The sequence below is a fragment of the Anolis carolinensis genome, unplaced genomic scaffold (assembly GCF_035594765.1).
Source record: "Anolis carolinensis isolate JA03-04 unplaced genomic scaffold, rAnoCar3.1.pri scaffold_7, whole genome shotgun sequence".
Taxonomy (NCBI): Eukaryota; Metazoa; Chordata; class Lepidosauria; order Squamata; family Dactyloidae; genus Anolis; species Anolis carolinensis.
Genome location: NW_026943818.1, coordinates 7112332 through 7132756, shown reverse-complemented (window position 1 = coordinate 7132756; position 20425 = coordinate 7112332). Strand labels below are relative to the sequence as shown.

The 20425-nt window shown below is 43.3% G+C and overlaps 1 protein-coding gene across 10 annotated transcripts in view; it reads left to right on the top strand.

Moving 5' to 3' along the window:
• cacna1b (calcium voltage-gated channel subunit alpha1 B) overlaps window positions 1–20425 on the top strand; it is a 250165-nt gene that overhangs the window by 15244 nt on the left and 214496 nt on the right. The window lies entirely within an intron of this gene.

Here is a 20425-nt window from a genome sequence, read left to right as displayed (position 1 = left end):
GTTATCAGAGAGGTGCGGATAAGGACGCCAAGCTCTTAAGGTTTTATATCAAAGCTGCAGACGAAATACCTTTCTTGTTGACTGTAATAGTAAACATTGCTCGATGAGAATGTCTTGTGGACTGTACATTTTGGGTAAAATTTACCTAATGTTGGTGAATCCTACCCAGATGGCTAAGTGTTTCTTTTCTGAATACGAAGCGCTCTTCTGGAAATGACATCTGGGCTTTATATTGGTTTTTGGGAGAACAATTGTGAATTTTTCCCAAAGCCTTGCTGCATTTTTTGCTGGTCATATTGCGTGCCAAGTTAGTTCCCAGTCCATCGTTGGTGGAGTTCAGAGTGCTCTTAGATTGCAGGTAAACTATACATCCCAGTACCTACAACTCCAAAATGTCCAGGCCAATTCCCTTCAAATAATATCTGAGAAATATGCACCACGATAAAGGTTCAAAGCATAAAACACAATATGTATATTAGAGCATCATATACATAATAATGTTAACAATAATACAAATAATACAACTGATGACCAAATTCAGTCAGCTGTAGTGGCACACAGTCGTAACTTACAGAGTAGTAACTTACAGAGTATAAAGATTTATAGACTGCAATCATCCAGATTTAAATGCTACACAGAGCAGTTTTCAGTATAAAACATATATCAAACATATATCAACAAGACTCCAACTAAAATTTATTAGCGATACAGCATGTGTACATTTAGTCTCTCCAAAATGGTATGTAATATGCTGTGAAACTATATATATCAGTATACAAATCAACTGGCTCAAACCTGGCTTGGAGTCAAAACAAATCAAAGTCTCTGTAGTCTTGGAGCAGTTCTATAGGACTCCTCAGGTTGTAAATGCAGTCAGTTAGCTGTAGCTTCAGTTTGTTGACAATAAATTCAGTTTTTCAGAGATAAGTTTCTAAATAGGGGAACAGATGTTGCAGTCGTTTACAATTCCCAGCCAGGAAGCCCAGTCAAATAGATGTTATTTTAGAGTGGCTGGCTGTGAGCCAAAGTAAGCCGTTTACTACTAGTTCTCAGGTTTACTCCAGTTTCAGTTAACCCTTCATCTGGTAAGCGGAGATGTTTTGAATATCTGTATTGTTGGCTCAGCTTCAAGTTTTATGTTCACAGTGTCTACGTGCTGATTGTGGATTCTATAGTGCCAGCTATAGTGCGAGCTATAATGTGGGCATATTGGATATGCATGCCAAGTTTGGCCCAGGTCCGTCATTGTTTGGGTTCATATTGCACTTTGGATATAGGTGAACTACAACTCCTATAATTTACTTATTTATTTACTGTATATACTCAAGTATACGCCAGGTTTTTCAGCCCTTTTTTTTAGGACTGAAAAAGCCCCCCTCGGCTTATACTTGGGTGACGGTTCTGGTTGGCTAATATTTGGGTCAGCTTATATTCGAAAATATATGGTACGTTTATTATTTTTCTCTATTATTATTGGTATTATTACATTTATTATTTTTCTCTATTATTGTTGCTACTATTACATTTATTTTACTCTATTATTATTATTATTATTATTATTATTATTACGTTTATTATTTCACTCTGATATTATTTTTATTATTATTGCATTTATTATTTTACTCTATTATTATTAAAAGGATACATAAGCACAAATGAGAATAATGATTGGATCAGAGTTGCACAGTCTTATCTTAAATTTGAGCTTTATGTAAATATTCAAAAACATTTAACCTACTGATGCCTCAATTAATGTAATTTTATTGGTATTTATTTTTATTTCTGAAATTAACCACCCTTGGCTTATACTGGAGTCAATGTTTTCCCAGATTTTTTTGTGGCAAAATTAGATGCCTTGGCTTATATTTGGGTCGGCTTATACTCGAGTATATACAGTATTTATTTATTTATTTGTGACATTTATATTCCTTCTCACCCCGAAGGGGACTCGGGGTGGCTTACAAGTTATATGTACATACAATATATTATATTATTAGCATAGCACAATATAAGCGCTATCCATTACTATAATATACTATATCACTACATTGCAATGTTATTAGTAATATTACACGTAATATATAATATATTATATAAAATAGAATTATTAAAGTGTATTATTATTATATTGTATTACATTATAATATTATCAATATTACATGTATATACAATATATGGCACTGGGCAATCGTATTGATTATATTGTGAGCTGCCACTAGTCCCAATTGGGCGATTGTATTGATTATTTTGTGAGCCATCATGAGTCCCATTGGGCGATTGTATTGATTATGTTGTGAGCCGTCATGAATTGCATTGGGCGATTGTATTGATTATGTTGTGAGCCGTCATGAATTGCATTGGGCGATTGTATTGATTATGTTGTGAGCTGTCATGAATTGCATTGGGCGATTGTATTGATTATGTTGTGAGCTGTCATGAATTGCATTGGGCGATTGTATTGATTATGTTGTGAGCCGTCATGAATTGCATTGGGCGATTGTATTGATTATGTTGTGAGCCGTCATGAATTGCATTGGGCGATTGTATTGATTATGTTGTGAGCCGTCATGAATTGCATTGGGCGATTGTATTGATTATGTTGTGAGCCGTCATGAATTGCATTGGGCGATTGTATTGATTATGTTGTGAGCTGTCATGAATTGCATTGGGCGATTGTATTGATTATGTTGTGAGCTGTCATGAATTGCATTGGGCGATTGTATTGATTATGTTGTGAGCCGTCATGAATTGCATTGGGCGATTGTATTGATTATGTTGTGAGCCGTCATGAGTCCCATTGGGCGATTGTATTGATTATGTTGTGAGCCGTCATGAATTGCATTGGGCGATTGTATTGATTATGTTGTGAACCGTCATGAATTGCATTGGGCGATTGTATTGATTATGTTGTGAGCCGTCATTAATTGCCTTTGTCCTGATGTCTTGCTCCTGGGCTGCAAGGATCAGGCCTTCTGTCTCCTTCTTCAGGGTCCCATTCGTGAGCCAGAGCCAAGTCTTCTCCTTGTCAGCTTTTCCTTCAATTTTGTCAAGGAACTTTCCATGCAATGTTTTGTTGTGCCAGCTGTCAGCTCTAGTTTGTAGTGCGGTTTTCTTGCACTGGTTTTTTGTCTGCTGTGCTTTGAGGAGTTTCTGATTTTTGACTTCAATCAAAGCAGGTTCTTCACTTTGCTTTCCATCTTCTGCCAGGGCATGTTCTTCTTCTTTGACTGCTTGCTTTACTTGTAAGAGTCCTCTGCCCCCTGATCTTCGAGGCAGATATAGCCGGTCAACATCACTTTTATTATTATGAGGCAGGCCTTCTCAGAGCTGGAGAAGGGAGAAAGTAGGAGGAACACTTTCAAGTTGGTACCTTGAGAGGCCAATTTCATTCCCCCTTCTCTTTTCTTTTTTGGGAGATGCTGAATCTTCTTTTTCACCCAGTTGTTGAGCTGAAGGCTTGCTATTTATGAGCGCTGTTGCGACCGCAAAGATCATAAATGAACTCGCAAAATGTTTTAGATGCCACGGGGGCCAGTTTGACTGTCAGCTCCTCTTTTCCCGAAGTCTGGAGGGCTGTTTGATCTTTGGGAAATAATTGCACGATAGCCGGTTTGGATTAGACAGCCGTAATAAGGTGCCGTGTCACTTTGTCGTCCAACACGAGTCTTCTTTTTTGAAGCGAGTGTCAGGGCTGCTGGCTTCCGCCGAGGATCCTAGCTGGATGGCATTGAAGCTGCCTTGTACACGGGCATCCAACCTCGCAGGCAGCAGGGAAGGGCTTCCAATGACATTTTCTCCACAGAGACTAAACATAGAATCCTAGAGTTGGGAAACAGCTCAGGAGCCATCCAGTTCAAATCCTAGCCATGCACTATTAAAGCACTCCCAACAGATGGCCATCCCCAATGTGACATCCCTTTCAGTGTTTCAATGTGGTTGTCATGTCCCCTTTGGACCTTCTCATCTCAAAGCTAAACGTACTCAGATGTTCCTCATAGGGTTTGGTTTACAAATATTTGATAACTGGTTTGCTGAGTTTTCCAGGCCATGTTCCAGAAGCATTCTCTCCTGACATTTTGCCTGCATCTGTGGCTGGCATCTTCAGAGGAATAATAATAATAATAATAATAATAATAATAATAATAATAATAATAATAATAATAATATGTTGTTGTTGTTGTTGTTGTTGTTGAAGGCTTTCATGGCTGGAATCACTGGGTTGCTGTGAGTTTTCCAGGCTGTATGCCCATGCTCCAGAAGCATTTTCTCCTGACATTTTCCCTGCATCTGTGGCTGGCATCTTCAGAGGAATAATAATAATAATAATAATAATAATAATAATAATAATAATATGATGATGATGATGATGTTGAAGGCTTTCATGGCTGGAATCACTGGCTTGCTGTGAGTTTTCCAGGCTGTATGACCATGCTCCAGAAGCATTTTCTCCTGACATTTTGCCTGCATCTGTGGCTGGCATCTTCAGAGGAATAATAATAATAATAATAATAATAATAATAATAATAATAATAATAAGATGATGATGATGATGATGATGATGATGTTGAAGGCTTTCATGGCTGGAATCACTGGCTTGCTGTGAGTTTTCCAGGCTGTATGACCATGCTCCAGAAGCATTCTCTCCTGACATTTTGCCATTCAGGCTAACCCCCTGCCATGTAGGAAAAGCTCAATCAAAGCACTCCCAACAGATGGCCATCCTCAATGTGACATTATTTCCAATAGGTTGCTGTGAGTCTTCTGGACTGTCTGGCCAAGTTCCAGAAGCATTTTTTCCTGACATTTTGCCTGCATCTCTGGCTGGCATCTTCAGAGGAATAACAATAATAACAACAACAACAACAACAACAGCAACAACAATTTGTTGTTGTTGTTGTCGAAGGCTTTCATGTCCAGATTCACTGGGTTTCTGTGAGTTTTCTGGGCTGTATGGCCATGTTTCTGAAGCATTCTCTCCTGGCGTTTCGCCCACATTTATGGCAGGCATCCTCAGAGGTTGTGAACTCTGTTGGAAACTATCCAAGTGGGGTTTATATATCTTTGGAATGATGTCCAGGGTGGGAAAAAGAAAGAACTGTTGTCTTTTGGAGGCAAGTGTGAATGTTGCCATTGCACACCTTGATTAGTGCTGAAGAGCCTTGCAGTTTCAAACCTGGCCGCTTCTTGCCTCACAACCTCTGAGGATGCCTGCCATAGATGTGGGTGACACGTCAGGAGGGAATGCTTCCGGAACATGGCCATACAGCCTGGGAAATTCACAGTTTGATACCACTTGAACTAACTTGAACTAACTTCCTTCTGGAGGGAATCATTTGTTGGGAGGTGTTAGCTGGCCCTGGGGGGTGGATGATCCTTGGAAGCCTTCCCATTGCCGCCAATGATCCGAACAAACATTTTCGTTTTTTCGTAAGTGAGATGAAAATTCAATTCGTTTTCGGGAACGGGGACAAATACAAAACTGATACAAAATGACTGAAACTAAACAAAATGAGCACCACTAATAGACAACACTGTTAGGCAGTGGGTTTGCTGTTGTGGCAGATGCATACCAACAAGTGGTGCACAACAACAAGTGTTGTGCACCACTTGTTGGTATGCATCTGCCAAAGTCGGCAATGACTTGAAGGCGCAACCACAAATACGAGGGTTGAATGAAAAGTAATGCCTCCACCTTCGTAACTCCTCAACAGATAGCAGTTCTGGTCTGCGGCAGGTCCTGGCTTGTTCAGTAGACTCTCCTCTACAGTTCCGTTTGGCGGGAAGCCTTAGCATTGAATGGTTGTGTTGTTAAAGCACGAAGTATGGAACCCTGTGCAGACTGTCGCTCAATGCGACTTAAGCAATGTGCAGTCATTGGAGATTCATTGGAGTTTCCCAAAGGAGGTTCATCAGAGAATACAAGCTGTTTTATTTATTTATTTGCAGTATTTATATTCTGCCCTTCTCAGGGCGGATCACATTGTACACATATAAGGCAGACATTCAATGCCATATAACATAGAACAGAGACAGAGACAGACACAGAGGCAATTTAAACCTTCTCCAGCTTCCAGCTTCCTGAGAGTATGCTTGATTCCGGCCACAGGGGGAGCAGCTGCTTCATCATCCACTGCCATGGCAACTTCCTCATTCCAACGGCGGCTGGGTGATTTTTATGGTGTCGTAAATTAGCCTCCCCACATATAAGTGGTACCTAAATTTCCTACTTGATAGATGCAAATAACTTTCGGGTTGCATAGGTCAACAACAAGCAGGGGAATATATTTTATTTTATTTTTTTAATTGTTGGGTGCTCACCCCGACACGGGCTGGCCTCTTGGTCAGAGTGATTTATTGCAGCTGGCTGCTAACCAGCCTGCGCCACAGCCCGGCCCCAGTCGAGCTAAATTCCACAATGAAATTTCTTTGAAATCATCAAAAATAAACCACTATACATTTTATGAATTTAACATGTGGCTTTTTATATACTACAGCATTTTATTAACAGCTGCATGTCATGACCCTTTTGAAGGGCCCGGGCCGTGGCACAGGCTGGAGAGCAAGCCAGCTGCAACCAGCTGCAATGAATCACTCTGACCAGGAGGTTATGAGTTCGAGGCCCGCTCGGAGCCTATGTTTGTCTTGTCTTTGTTCTATGTTAAAAGGCATTGAATGTTTGCTTATATGTGTAATGTGATCCGCCCTGAGTCCCCTTCGGGGTGAGAAAGAAGGGCGGAATATAAATGCTGTAAATAAATAAATAAATAAATAAAGTGGATTGTGGCATGACATTCTGCAATAATTGCTGAATTGAACACTATATTTGTGTCTTAATATTTGCACTAAAATGTGCGATGCAAGGTCAGAAAGTTATTTTTGTTCTTTACAATATGTTCTGTCTACTTGATCTTTATGATGGAGATTGTGTTGATGTAGTACTGTGCATTGTTGGGCGAGTAAGGTGCACGGTGGGTCCTGCGAGACGCCGGTTGCGGAAACCGAGTGTCGACTTCTTCCGTGACGGCTTCAGAAAACTTGTTCATCGTTGGCAGAAATGTATCCAATTGTCTGGTGATGATGTGGAAAAGTGAATAGTGGTTGTTCAAGAGCACATGCTAAGGATTATTTCTGCATTTGATTTATTAAAATACTAACTTGGAGACCCAGCGGTGCCCGGGTCATTTGAGAATGGGGTTATTTGTCTTTCAGTGTTATGTATTGTGTTTGGAGTGGGTGAACTACAATTCCTAGAAGCGTGGCTCAATCCTCCCGAAACCCTGCCAGTATGGAAAGTTGGCCATTTTTGATCTGTGTACCAAGTGTGGTCCAGATCTGTCGTTGGGTGGTCATTGCCTGGCTTCCCAGTAACACCTGCAGTATGTTCAGTTGGTCATGAGGATTCTCTGTGCGAAGTGTGGTCGTGGTCCATTGTCGGTGGGGGTCAGTGTTTCTCTGGATGCAGGTGAACTATAACTTTCTTTCCCCCCAACTTGTCCCATAGGTTGTATTGGTTATGGGGGCTCTGTGTGGAAAGTTTGGTCCTGGTCCATCATCGGTGGGGTTCAAAGTACTTATTCATTGCAGGTGACCTATAAATCCCAGTACCTACTACTCCCAGATGTCCAGGGCAATTCCCCTCCAAACCCACCAGTAGTCAAATCTGGGCATATCAGGTATGGATGGGAAATGTGGTCCAGACCCATCATTGTTTGGGTTTATAGCATTCTGGGTGTAGGTGAACTATAACTCCTATAAATTCCCCAGTAGGAGTCACAATGCTTTGACTTGATGCAGGCTAAACTACAACTTCAATCTCCCAAACTCCTTCAGTAAGTTTAGTTGCAGCTCAATTGTGTTGTTTGTTTTGCAGACAGATTTGAAAGGGCAGTAGGCGGGGTCATGCAAATTCCACAGCAATGGAGAACCTTGGGATGCCTGCCTGTGGAGGAAGAAATAGCAAAATCTAGGAGGAAATAGTCCCGAAATGAAAGCATTCCTTGGGTAGTGATTTGTAGTGTTTGGGGAGGACATTGGCATGGGTTGGGCTACATGTTCATGATGCTCGCTGTAACCGTAATGTCAATGCGAAGGAGTGACTTGCTAGCTTCTCAGGAGTGGGAAGTGTAGCCTGTTTGTGGAGGCCAAAGGCTGTCTGTGTGAGCGGACACGTGTGCCACATACACACATATGGGCTTTCACTTTTATTATGGATTTAGATTAGATTAGATAGATTTAGATTCCCATCCAAACCCAACTGACGAAGGTGGAGGCATTACTTTTCATTCAACCCTCATAGTGACCAATGCCAGGGAGAAGAAAATGTAACGGGAACGTTTTCTCATCCTCTCTCAGTTTCCTGCTGCTTTCTGCATTCGGTGCCGACTTAACCAGCTCCTTCCTTGTTCCGCTGCTCATGTTAAGTGGGGAGAAGTTATCGGCATTTCACCCGTGACATCATTGCGGAGCATTATCTGCAAAATCTGCAGTTGAGCTGCCTGGGGGTCCAATGGGAGGAAGGGTGGGGAATGGCCAACCTTTTCTCAGGGCCCTTTGCGGAGCTAGAGCTCATTAATCAAGGCATCGGTTTTGTGCATTTCGGTGCAATTAAAACACGGGAGACCAGCATCATCGGTGCTGAGCAAGGGAGGCTCAGAGCATTATTGCAGGCAGTGTATACGCATTTGCCTGTTCAACCTTACATATTGGAATATAGGGAACTGATTTAGGCCAAGTTAGCCTGTTGCATCAGACCCATGGGATTTGCAGGCTGAATGGTCCTGTCCTTCGTTTGCCTGGCCAAGGAGTCCTTCGTTTGTCCCAAACGAGAGAAAAGGACAACACATTGAGAGAAAAAGAACTTGTTGTGTTAGTTGTTACATTACGCTACGTAGCAAAATCCGTTCCTGCTTTGAAAGTGTCGTTTCCTGTTTAATTCTGTAGGACTTACCTCGGAAGTGCGAGGGTTATCCAGAAAGTAGATTATGTTTTGGAATTAAAAATGAACAAAGTATAGGAGAAAACATTTACCGTATGCAGTTGAAACCCACACCCAAATACCACTTCTCAATATAGTCGCCATTCAAATCTAGGCACTTATCATAGCGAGGAATGAGCTTGGCAACTCCTTCTCCACAAAACTCTGCCGCTTGTGCCCTCAAAAAGTATAGGAGAAAACATTTACCATATGCAGTTGAAACCCACACCCAAATACCACTTCTCAATATAGTCGCCATTCAAATCTAGGCACTTATCATAGCGAGGAATGAGCTTGGCAACTCCTTCTCCACAAAACTCTGCCGCTTGTGCCCTCAAAAAGTATAGGAGAAAACATTTACCATATGCAGTTGAAACCCACACCCAAATACCACTTCTCAATATAGTCGCCATTCAAATCTAGGCACTTATCATAGCGAGGAATGAGCTTGGCAACTCCTTCTCCACAAAACTCTGCCGCTTGTGCCCTCAAAAAGTATAGGAGAAAACATTTACCATATGCAGTTGAAAGCCACACCCAAATACCACTTCTCAACATAGTTGCCATACAAATCTAGGCACTTATCATAGCGATGAATGAGCTTGGCAACTCCTTCTCCACAAAACTCTGCTGCTTGCGCCCTCAAAAGGTATAGGAGAAAACATTTACCATATGCAGTTGAAAGCCACACCCAAATACCACTTCTCAACATAGTTGCCATACAAATCTAGGCACTTATCACAGCGATGAATGAGCTTGGCAACTCCTTCTCCACAAAACTCTGCTGCTTGCGCCCTCAAAAAGTATAGGAGAAAACATTTACCATATGCAGTTGAAAGCCACACCCAGATACCACTTCTCAACATAGTCGCCATTCAAATCTAGGCACTTATCATAGCGATGAATGAGCTTGGCAACTTCTTCCCCACAAAACTCTGCCGCTTGTGCCCTCAAAAAGTATAGGAGAAAACATTTACCATATGCAGCTGAAAGCCACACCCAAATACCACTTCTCAACATAGTCGCCATTCAAATCTAGGCACTTATCCTAGCGATGAATGAGCTTGAGAACTTTTTCCCCACAAAACTCTACCGCTTGCATCCTCAACCAGCCAGTCTCCCCTTTCCGCAGCTGCTCATCGTTGCCAAAACTCTGCATAGAGGACACAAGCGGCAGAGTTTTGTGGGGAAGGAATTGCCAAGCCCCATGTGAGCCACCCTGAGTCCCTTCGGGGAGATGGGGCAGGATATAAAAATAAGCTGCTTCTTCTTCTTCCTTTTCCTCTTCCTCTTCCTCTTCTTCCTCTCCTCCTCCTCCTCCTCCTTCTTCTTCCTCTTCTTCCTCTTCTTTTTCCTCTTCTTCCTCTTCTTCCTTTTCTTTTTCCTCTTCTTCCTCTTCTTCCTTTTCTTTTTCCTCTTCCTCTTCTTCTTCTTTCTCTTCTCCTTTTTCCTCTCCTCCTCCTCCTCCCTCTTCCTCTTCTTCTTCTTCCTCTTCTTCTTCCTCTTCTTTTTCCTCTTCTTCCTCTTCTCCTTCGTCCTCTTCTCCTTCTTCCTCTCCTTCTTCCTCTCCTTCTTCCTCTCCTCCTCCTTCTTCCTCTTCTTCTTCTTCTTCCTCTTCCTCTTCTTCTTCTTTTTATTTAATTTATTTTTAATTCTTCCTCTTCTTTTTCCTCCTCCTCTTCTTCTTCTTCTTCTTCTTCTTCTTCTTCTTCTTCTTCTTCTTCTTCTTCTTCTTATTATTATTATTATTATTATTATTATTATTACTATCTCACTGCTAACCTGAAGGTTCCAAGTTTGAATCCAACTCGGGGAGAGCGCGGATGAGCTCCCTCTCTCGGCTCCAGCTCCATGCGGGGACATGAGAGAAGCCTCCCACAAGGATAGTAAAAACATCAAAACAAAGTTCCCTGGGCAACGTCCTTGCAGACGGCCAACTCTCTCACACCAGAAGCGGCTTGCAGTTTCTTAAGTCGCTCCTGACACACACAAAATAATTACTCCAAGGTTGTGGAATATTCCAAATAGTGGAATTGACCTGATCTAAACCCAAATAATTACTCTGCGATGGTTACAAGGAGAGAATATAAGGCAGGGAAGGAAGGACATCTCTGACGAGTCTCCGTTTCAATTTGATCTAAGATCCCTGTTAAAACATTCACATCATCACTTTGAAGATGCCATTAAAAGTCAATTACATTAATGGGGCTCAGTTGGAATCGTGCTTTAAGTGTGGCTCTGGACAGACAAGCAACTTTGCAAAAATTGGCCCCTTGATACTGCAGCACACTCTGAGTGTGCTCGCTTTCTTTCTCTCTCTATCTCTTTCTCTTTCTCTCCATCAGTCTTTCTTTCTTGGCATTATACTAGATTTCTTTTGACCAAAAGCTGGCCACTCAGAGGGAAATTCTCTTCCGGTCTCAGTCACTGACTGAGGTTGCGGGTTTTAGCCTGCCACTTTTGGACTCTTGCTTGCTGAGGAGGTCCTGCGAGTATCACTGTGGATCTTAGGAAGTCACTGATTGAGGTTGTAGGTTTTAGCCTGCCACTTTTGGACTCTTGCTTGCTGAGGAGGTCCTGCGAGTATCACTATGGATCTTAGGAAGTCACTGATTGAGGTTGTAGGTTTTAGCCTGCCACTTTTGGACTCTTGCTTGCTGAGGAGGTCCTGCAAATTTCACCGTGGATCTTATGAAGTCACTGATTGAGGTTGCGGGTTTTAGCCTGCCACTTTTGGACTATTGCTTGCTGAGGAGGTCCTGCAAATGTCACAGTGGATCTTATGAAGTCATTGATTGAGGTTCCGGGTTTTAGCCTGCCACTTTTGGACTCTTGCTTGCTGAGGGGGTCCTGCAAATTTCACCGTGGATTTTAGGAAGTCATTGATTGAGGTTGCGGGTTTTAGCCTGCTACTTCTGGACTCTTGTTTGCTGAGGAGGTCTTGCAAATGTCACTGTGGATCTTAAGAAGCTGTGTCTTGAGTTAAAGCTTTAGTATGCCGGCTGATAACTGAACAGAGGATGGGTTGGAGATGCCAATGCTTTGGTCCTTTCATTATTGGTTGCTAATTCTTATCCGGTCTCAGTCACTGATTGAAGTTGCAGGTTTTAGCCTGCCACTTTTGGACTCTTGCTTGCTGAGGAGGTCCCTCAAATGTCACTGTAGATCTTAGGGAGTCACTGATTGAGGTTGCGGGTTTTAGCCTGCCACTTTTGGACTCTTGCTTGTTGAGGTGTTCCTGCGAGTATCTCTTTGGATTTTAGGAAGTCACTGATTGAGGTTGCGGGTTTTAGCCCGCCACTTTTGGACTCTTGCTTGTTGAGGAGATCCTGCGAGTATCACTGTGGATCTTAGGGAGTCACTTATTGAGGTTGCGGGTTTTAGCCTGCCACTTTTGGACTCTTGCTTGCTGAGGAGGTCCTGCAAGTATCTCTTTGGATCTTAGGAAGCTGTTTCTTTATTTATAGCCTTGGCATGCTGGCTGATATCCAAACAGAGGGCGGGCCGGAGATGTCAATGCCTTGGTCCTGGCTCCGGGTTTTAGCCTGCCACTTTTGGACTCTTGCTTGCTGAGGTGTTCCTGCGAGTATCTCTTTGGATCTTAGGAAGCTGTTTCTTTATTTATAGCATCGGCATGTTGGCTGATATCCAAACAGAGGGTGGGCCGGAGATTTCAATGCCTTGGTCCTTTCATTATTGGCTGCTACTCTTTGATGGATGTCATTTTGAGCCCCATCCCTCCTTCCCGATATGCCGCCAACCAATACGATCCTTCTGCCCATTGGCTTCAATTGTTCCTTTCCTTCTTGGAGTCTTGCCAGGGACTGGCAGCCAACAGCTCAAGGACCAGGGACTTGGAGTAGCACTCATTACGGTTATTACGATCACTCTTATGAGCAGTGATTATTATGCTATTATGATGCAGAGGAGGAAAATTCCCAGGACAAGACGTTGACAGCTTGCTTTTTGACACCATCGCCTGGCTTTCTGACTAAGCTGAGAAATGAATACAGGTCTCTAAATGCCTGGGGCCAAAAGAGCTACAGATTCCAGCTTTTAGAATGCCTGTGTTTGTTTACACATAGGTACAGAATGTAGTAACTAGAAAAACAATCCACCGTGGAGACACAAACCTTCCATGATGTGGTCATTGGAGTGTCATGGATACCCAGTGAGTGTCCTGGAGTAAGTCAAAGGAAGGCTTTCCAGAGCTACTAGGAAGCCCATGTCCACCTCAATCCTGTCTCGGCTTTGTAGGAGTCATTGTCAAGGTTCTAGATCATGTAAGACCTGGTGGAGATGCTTGAATTTATCCACTATGTAGTAACTAGGAAACTATTCCACTGTGGAGACACAAACCTTCCATGATGTGGTCATTGGAGTGTCATGGATACCCATTGAGTGTCCTGGAGTATTCAATCAATCAATTTATTAATGCTCCGACCAATGGTCATATGCATTTACAGAAACAACATCAAACAAACGTCTATACAAAACACTGTAAAATTCAACACTTAAAAGTAGGATGCAAGCAGGATAAAACAGAACATGCAAACTATACATTGTGTGGTGCAGCAGCACAAGTGCAACATATGCTGGGGACTGCACAATTACCGGTAAAATGCCAATGTATAAAATCAGTCATTTAGAAAACATATGTAAAAATAACAACCAAGAAACCCTGTAAACTTCCACAGTTAAAACCACGGTGCCTGGAGTATAAAACAGAGCTTGCAAAATATAACCAGTAAAAAGCCAATATAAAATATCAGTCATGTTAAAAACTAGATAAAAGCATCTCCGGCGCAGTCGACTGCAATGTCCGCAATGTTGAAGGTTCTAGATCATGTAAGGCTTGGCGGAGATGCCTGAATTTATCCACTATGTAGTCACTATTGAGTGACCATTGAGTGTCCTGGAGTAGGTCACACTCTTCCAAGTCTCAAAGGAAGGCTTTTGTAGGAGTCCTTCTTGAAGGTTCTAGATCAGGGGTCCCCAAACTAAGGCCTGTGGGCCAGATGCGGCCCTCCAAGGTCATTGACCTGGCCCCTGTCCTAAACTTCAGACTTAGGGTTGACCTAAGTCTACCTGGTCTTTGGAGGTCTCTTTGCTTACTCATGGCCTCAGATCGTCTAGATGGTCTTTGGAGGTCTCTTTGCTTAGCTACGGCCATTTGAGACCATCTAGATGGTTTTTGGAGGTCACTTTCCTTACCTATGGTCCTATGAGACCATCTAGATGGCTTTTGAGGGTCCCTTTCCTTATCTATGGTTTTATGAGATTGTCTAGATGGCCTTTGGGGACCCCTTTCCTTACCTATGGTCTTATGAAACCATCTGGATGGTCTTTGAGGGTCCCTTTCCTTATCTATGGTCTTTTGATGGCCTGATGAGATCATCTAGATGGCCTTTGAGGGTCCTTTTCCTTACCGATGGTCTTATGAAACCATCTAGATGGTCTTTGAGTGTCCCTTTCCTTATCTATGGTCTTCTGATGGCTTTATGAGATTGTCTAGATGGCCTTTGGGGACCCCTTCCTTACCTATGGTCTTATGAAACCATCTGGATGGTCTTTGAGGGTCCCTTTCCTTATCTATGGTCTTCTGATGGCTTTATGAGATCATCTAGATGGCCTTTGAAGGTCCCTTTCCTTACCGATGGTCTTTGGATGTCTCTTTGCTTACCTATGGTATTATGAGATCGTCTAGATCAGGGGTCCCCGAACTAATGCCCTCCAGGGTCATTGACCTGGCCTCTCTCCTAAACTTTAGACTTAGGGTTGACCTAAGTCTGAAATGACTTGAAGGCACACAACAGCAACAATCCTAATTTTGGACTATTTCATCATAGTCTGGCCCCCCAGTAGTCTGAGGAGCTGTGAATCGGCCCTCCACTTAAAAAGTTTGAGGACCCCTGTTCTAGATCATGTAAGGCTCAGCGGAAATGCCTGAATTTCTCCACTATGTAGTAACCAGGAAACTATTCCACTGTGGAGACACAAACCTTCCATGATGTGATCATTGGAGTGTCATGGATACTCAGTGAGTGTCCTGGAGTAAGTCAAAGGAAGGCTTTCCAGAGCTACTAGGAAGCCCATGTCCACCTCAATCCTGTTGCGGACTTGTAAGAGTCCTTGTTGAAGGTTCTAGATCATGTAAGGCTCTGCAGAGATGCCTGAATTTATCCACTATGTAGTCACTATTGAGTGCCCATTGTGTGTCCTGGAGTAGGTCACACTCTTTCAAGTGTCAAAGGAAGGCTTTTGTAGAAGTCCTTGTTGAAGGTTCTAGATCATGTAAGGCTCGGCGGAGATGCCTGAATGTAGCTGCTATGTAGTAACTAGAAAAACAATCCACTGTGGAGACACAAACCTTCCATGATGTGGTCATTGGAGTGTCATGGATACCCAGTGAGTGTCCTGGAGTAAGTCAAAGGAAGGCTTTCCAGAGCTACTAGGAAGCCCATGTCCACCTCAATCCTTCTACGGCTTTGTAGGAGTCATTGTTGAAGGTTCTAGATCATGTAATGTTTGGCGGAGATGCCTGAATTTATCCACTATGTCGTCACTATTGAGTGCACATTGAGTGTCCTGGAGTAGGTCACACTCTTTCAAGTGTCAAAGGAAGGCTTATAGGAGTCCTTGTTGAAGGTTCTAGATCATGTAAGGCTCGGCGGAGATGCCTGAATTTCTCCGCTATGTAGTAACTAGGAAACTATTCCACTGTGGATACACAAACCTTCCATGATGTGGTCATTGGAGTGTCATGAATACCCAATGAGTGTCCTGGAGTAAGTCAAAGGAAGGCTTTCCAGAGCTACTAGGAAACCCGTGTCCACCTCAATCCTTCTGCGGCTTTGTAGGAGTCATTGTTGAAGGTTCTAGATCATGTAAGGCTTGGCGGAGATGCCTGAATTTATCCATTATGTAGTCACTATTGAGTGCCCATTGAGTTTCCTGGAGTAGGTCACACTCTTTCAAGTGTCAAAGGAAGGCTTTTGTAGAAGTCCTTGTTGAAGGTTCTAGATCATGTAAGGCTCGGTGGAGATGCCTGAATGTATCCACTGTGTAGTAACTAGAAAACCAATCCACTGTGGAGACACAAACCTTCCATGATGTGGTCATTGGAGTGTCATGGATACCCAGTGAGTGTCCTGGAGTAAGTCAAAGGAAGGCTTTCCAGAGCTACTAGGAAGCCCATGTCCACCTCAATCCTGTTGTGGCTTTGTAGGAGTCTTTGTCGAGGTTCTAGATCATGTAAGGCTCGGCGGAGATGCCTGAATTTATCCACTATGTCGTCACTATTGAGTGCCCATTGAGTGTCCTGGAGTAGGTCACACTCTTTCAAGTGTCAAAGGAAGGCTTTTGTAGGAGTCCTTGTTGAAGGTTCTAGATCATGTAAGGCTCGGCGAAGATGCCTGAATGTAGCTGCTATGTAGTAACTAGAAAAACAATCCACTGTGGAGACAAAAACCTTCCATAATGTGGTCATTAGAGTGTCATGGATAGCCAGTCAGTGTTGAAGGTTCTAGATCATGTAAGGCTCGGCAGAGATACCTGAATGTATCCACTGTGTAGTAACTAGGAAACACTGTGGAGACACAATCCTTCCATGATGTGGTCATTAGATGTCATGGATACCCATTGAATGTCCTGGAGTAAGTCAAAGGAAGGCTTTCCAGAGCTACTAGGAAGCCCATGTCCACCTCAACCCTGTCGCGGCTTTGTAGGAGTCCTTGTTGAAGGTTCTAGATCATGTAAGGCTTAGCGGAGATGCCTGAATTTATCCACTATGTAGTCACTATTGAGTGCCCATTGAGTGTCCTGGAGTAGGTCACACTCTTTCAAGTGTCAAAGGAAGGCTTTTGTAGAAGTCCTTGTTGAAGGTTCTAGATCATGTAAGGCTCGGTGGAGATGCCTGAATCTGCTATGAGGTAACTAGAAAACCAATCCACTGTGGAGACACAAACCTTCCATGATGTGGTCATTAGATGTCATGGATACCCATTGAATGTCCTGGAGTAAGTCAAAGGAAGGCTTTCCAGAGCTGCTATGAAGCCCATGTCCACCTCAATCTTTTTGCGGCTTTGTAGGAGTTATTGTCGAGGTTCTAGATCATGTAAGGCTCAGCGGAGATGCCTGAATTTATCCACTAAGTAGTAACTAGGAAACTATTCCACTGTGGAGACACAAACCTTCCATGATCTGGTCATTAGATGTCATGGATACCTGTGACGGCGCGAGTGGCGCCATCTATATGTCAAACTATAAGTTTCAAGATCTGAATTGTTGTATCATGCCTGATTTTGCCCTTACCCTGTAAATGTAGTTGGATTGTTTATTTATATCTGTCAATCAATGTTGTTTGTACCTGTTATATTGCTCACTCAGCAAAACTGTTTGGCTCCACCTCTTCCCCGAGTAGGACAGTGTTTCCTCTTTTCATTCCACCAGCAAGCTCTCTATCGGATGGACATGAGAGAGAGACTTGGCACTAAAAGCCCTTCAAAAGTTACCTCTCAGCACCAATTCTGAGGTTCTTACCCTTGGGACTCACATTTCATGTTCAGGGCCAACCTGAACAACGTTGAGGAGTCTCAAGCGCCTTCACATCAGTCCTTTGGCAACAGAGGAAGACTCTTGTCTTCAGATATAGGTCATTGGACTGAGGCTGAGTTTGCTCCGGCATTCACAGCCAGAGAAAGAGGGATCTAGAAGGCTCCACGGACTTAAACAATCAAAGACTGTAATGTATATTTTCTTTTACCCCCTTTGTGAACAATAAACCCAGTTTTTGAGTTATCTACAGTGTTTTGGTCCTTGGGAGTTCCAGTTTCCCTAAAGGAGGGCAAGAAGCAATCCCCTGGGGAAAGATGTCACGTCCATGCCTCTTTCACTAAGAGTTTACAGCCCCAGGCGCGACGGCACAATACCCATTGAGTGTCTTGGAGTAGGTCACACTCTTTCAAGTCTCAAAGGAAGGCTTTTGTAGGAATCCTTGTTGAAGGTTCTAGGTCATGTAAGGCTTGGCGGAGATGCCTGAATGTATCCAATGTGTAGTAACTAGGAAACACTGTGGAGACACAAACCTTCCATGATGTGGTCATTGGAGTGTCATGGATAGCCAGTGAGTGTCCTGGAGTAAGTCAAAGGAAGGCTTTCCAGAGCTACTAGGAAACCCATGTCCACCACAATCCTTCTGCGGCTTTGTGGGAGTCATTCTTGAAGGTTCTAGATCATGCAATGTTTGGCGGAGATGCCTGAATTTATCCACTATGTCATCACTATTGAGTGCCCATTGTGTGTCCTGGAGTAGGTCACACTCTTTCAAGTCTCAAAGGAAGGCTTTTGTAGGAATCCTTGTTGAAGGTTCTAGGTCATGTAAGGCTTGGCGGAGATGCCTGAATGTATCCAATGTGTAGTAACTAGGAAACACTGTGGAGACACAAACCTTCCATGATGTGGTCATTGGAGTGTCATGGATAGCCAGTGAGTGTCCTGGAGTAAGTCAAAGGAAGGCTTTCCAGAGCTACTAGGAAACCCATGTCCACCACAATCCTTCTGTGGCTTTGTGGGAGTCATTGTTGAAGGTTCTAGATCATGCAATGTTTGGCGGAGATGCCTGAATTTATCCACTATGTCATCACTATTGAGTGCCCATTGTGTGTCCTGGAGTAGGTCACACTCTTTCAAGAGTCAAAGGAAGGCTTTTGTAGGAGTCCTTGTTGAAGGTCTAGATCATATAAGGCTCGGTGGAGATGCTTGAATTTCTCCACTACGTAGTAACTAGGAAACTATTCCACTGTGGAGACACAAACCTTCCATGATGTGGTCATTAGGGTGTCATGGATACCCATTGAGTGACCTGGAGTAGGTCTTGAAGGCATCGGCAAACCCAACTCGTGCCAAGGAAACCACACGATGGGTTTGCCTTCTGTTCACCATAAGTTAGAAAGGACTTGAAGGCACATAACAACGACAACAAAGGGTCTGTCTGCAATATAGAACTAATGGAGTTTGACACCACGTTAACTGGTATGGTGCAGTGCTATGGAAATATAAGAAGGCCTTTCGCCTTCTTATTAGCCTCACCAAACAATGCCTTCCATGATTTGTAATGTCAAATTGCATTGATTCTATAGCGTAGATCAGGCATGGGCAAACTTGGGTCCTCCAGGTGTTTTGGACTTCAACTCTCACAATTCCTAACAGCCGGTAGGAATTGTGGGAGTTGTTAAGATGGAGCAGAGTTATCAGCCTACTTTCTCGCCTAGTTTTTTCCAAAGCTGGAGGGTTTTTTGTCTCCTCTGTCTGTAAAGAAGAACTAAATTAGTTTCCGCTTCCTGACATGACGTTTTCAACTTCAGATGCCCCTTTTGGATAAGGAGGAGTCATCAGTGGGGCCTTTGAGTTATTTCTTTTTGTTGGAAACCCAAAGATTGTTATCCCTTCTTTTCCAGTCTTAAGACCATAATTGGTTTTATGCAAAATAGAATTCGCTCAACGACACATTTGCAGCCTGAGTGGAATTCCTCAACAGTAAGCCGTCCTCCGCAACTCGATATCCTTGATATGCATCCTTTCATCCCAAGGATAGGGAAACCTATAGTTTTGGACCCTATCTGATGCTGCTGTTCTTAGGTTGTTGTCTTGCTGTAATGTCGTTGATTTTATTGAGATATGTTGTAATATGTTGTGAGGGGAAGTCATAGGGAGGAGGGAGCAAGCTTGTTTTCTGCTGCCCTGCAGACTAGGACGCGGAACAATGGCTTCAAACTACAGGAAAGGAGATTCCACCTGAACATCAGGAAGAACTTCCTCACAGTGAGAAGGGCTGTTCGGCAGTGGAACTCTCTCCCCCGGGCCGTGGTAGAGGCTCCTTCCTTGGAGGCTTTTAAACAGAGGCTGGATGGCCATCTGTCGGGGGTGCTTTGAATGCGATTTCCTGCTTCTTAGCAGGGGGTTGGACTGGATGGCCCATGAGGTCTTTTCCAACTCTACTATTCTATGATTCTATGATAATCTATGCTTGATTTTAATCGTTGTTGGATTGGGCTTGTCCCCATGTAAGCCACCCTGCGTCCCTTCGGGAGATGGATATAAAAATAAAGTTGTTGTTGTTGTTGTTGTTATTATTATTATGCCGTTGTTTGTTGGAAACCGCCCTGAGTCCCTGTGGGGAGATGGAGGTGGGGTATAAAAATAAAGTTATTATTATTTTACTGTATGACACAGCAAACAAGATAGATATGCTGGATTTCATATCACAAAATCCCAAGTCGAACCCTTTGCAAGTGTCTAGGACTGCGTGATGTATTTTCGGATGATGCGTGCAGATCCCAGACGGGTGGCCTTTTGCAGTTGGCAGATCGTGATTTTGTCAATGTCTATTGTTTCCAAATGCCGGCTGAGATCCTTTGGCACGGCACCCAGTGTGCCCATCACCACCGGGAC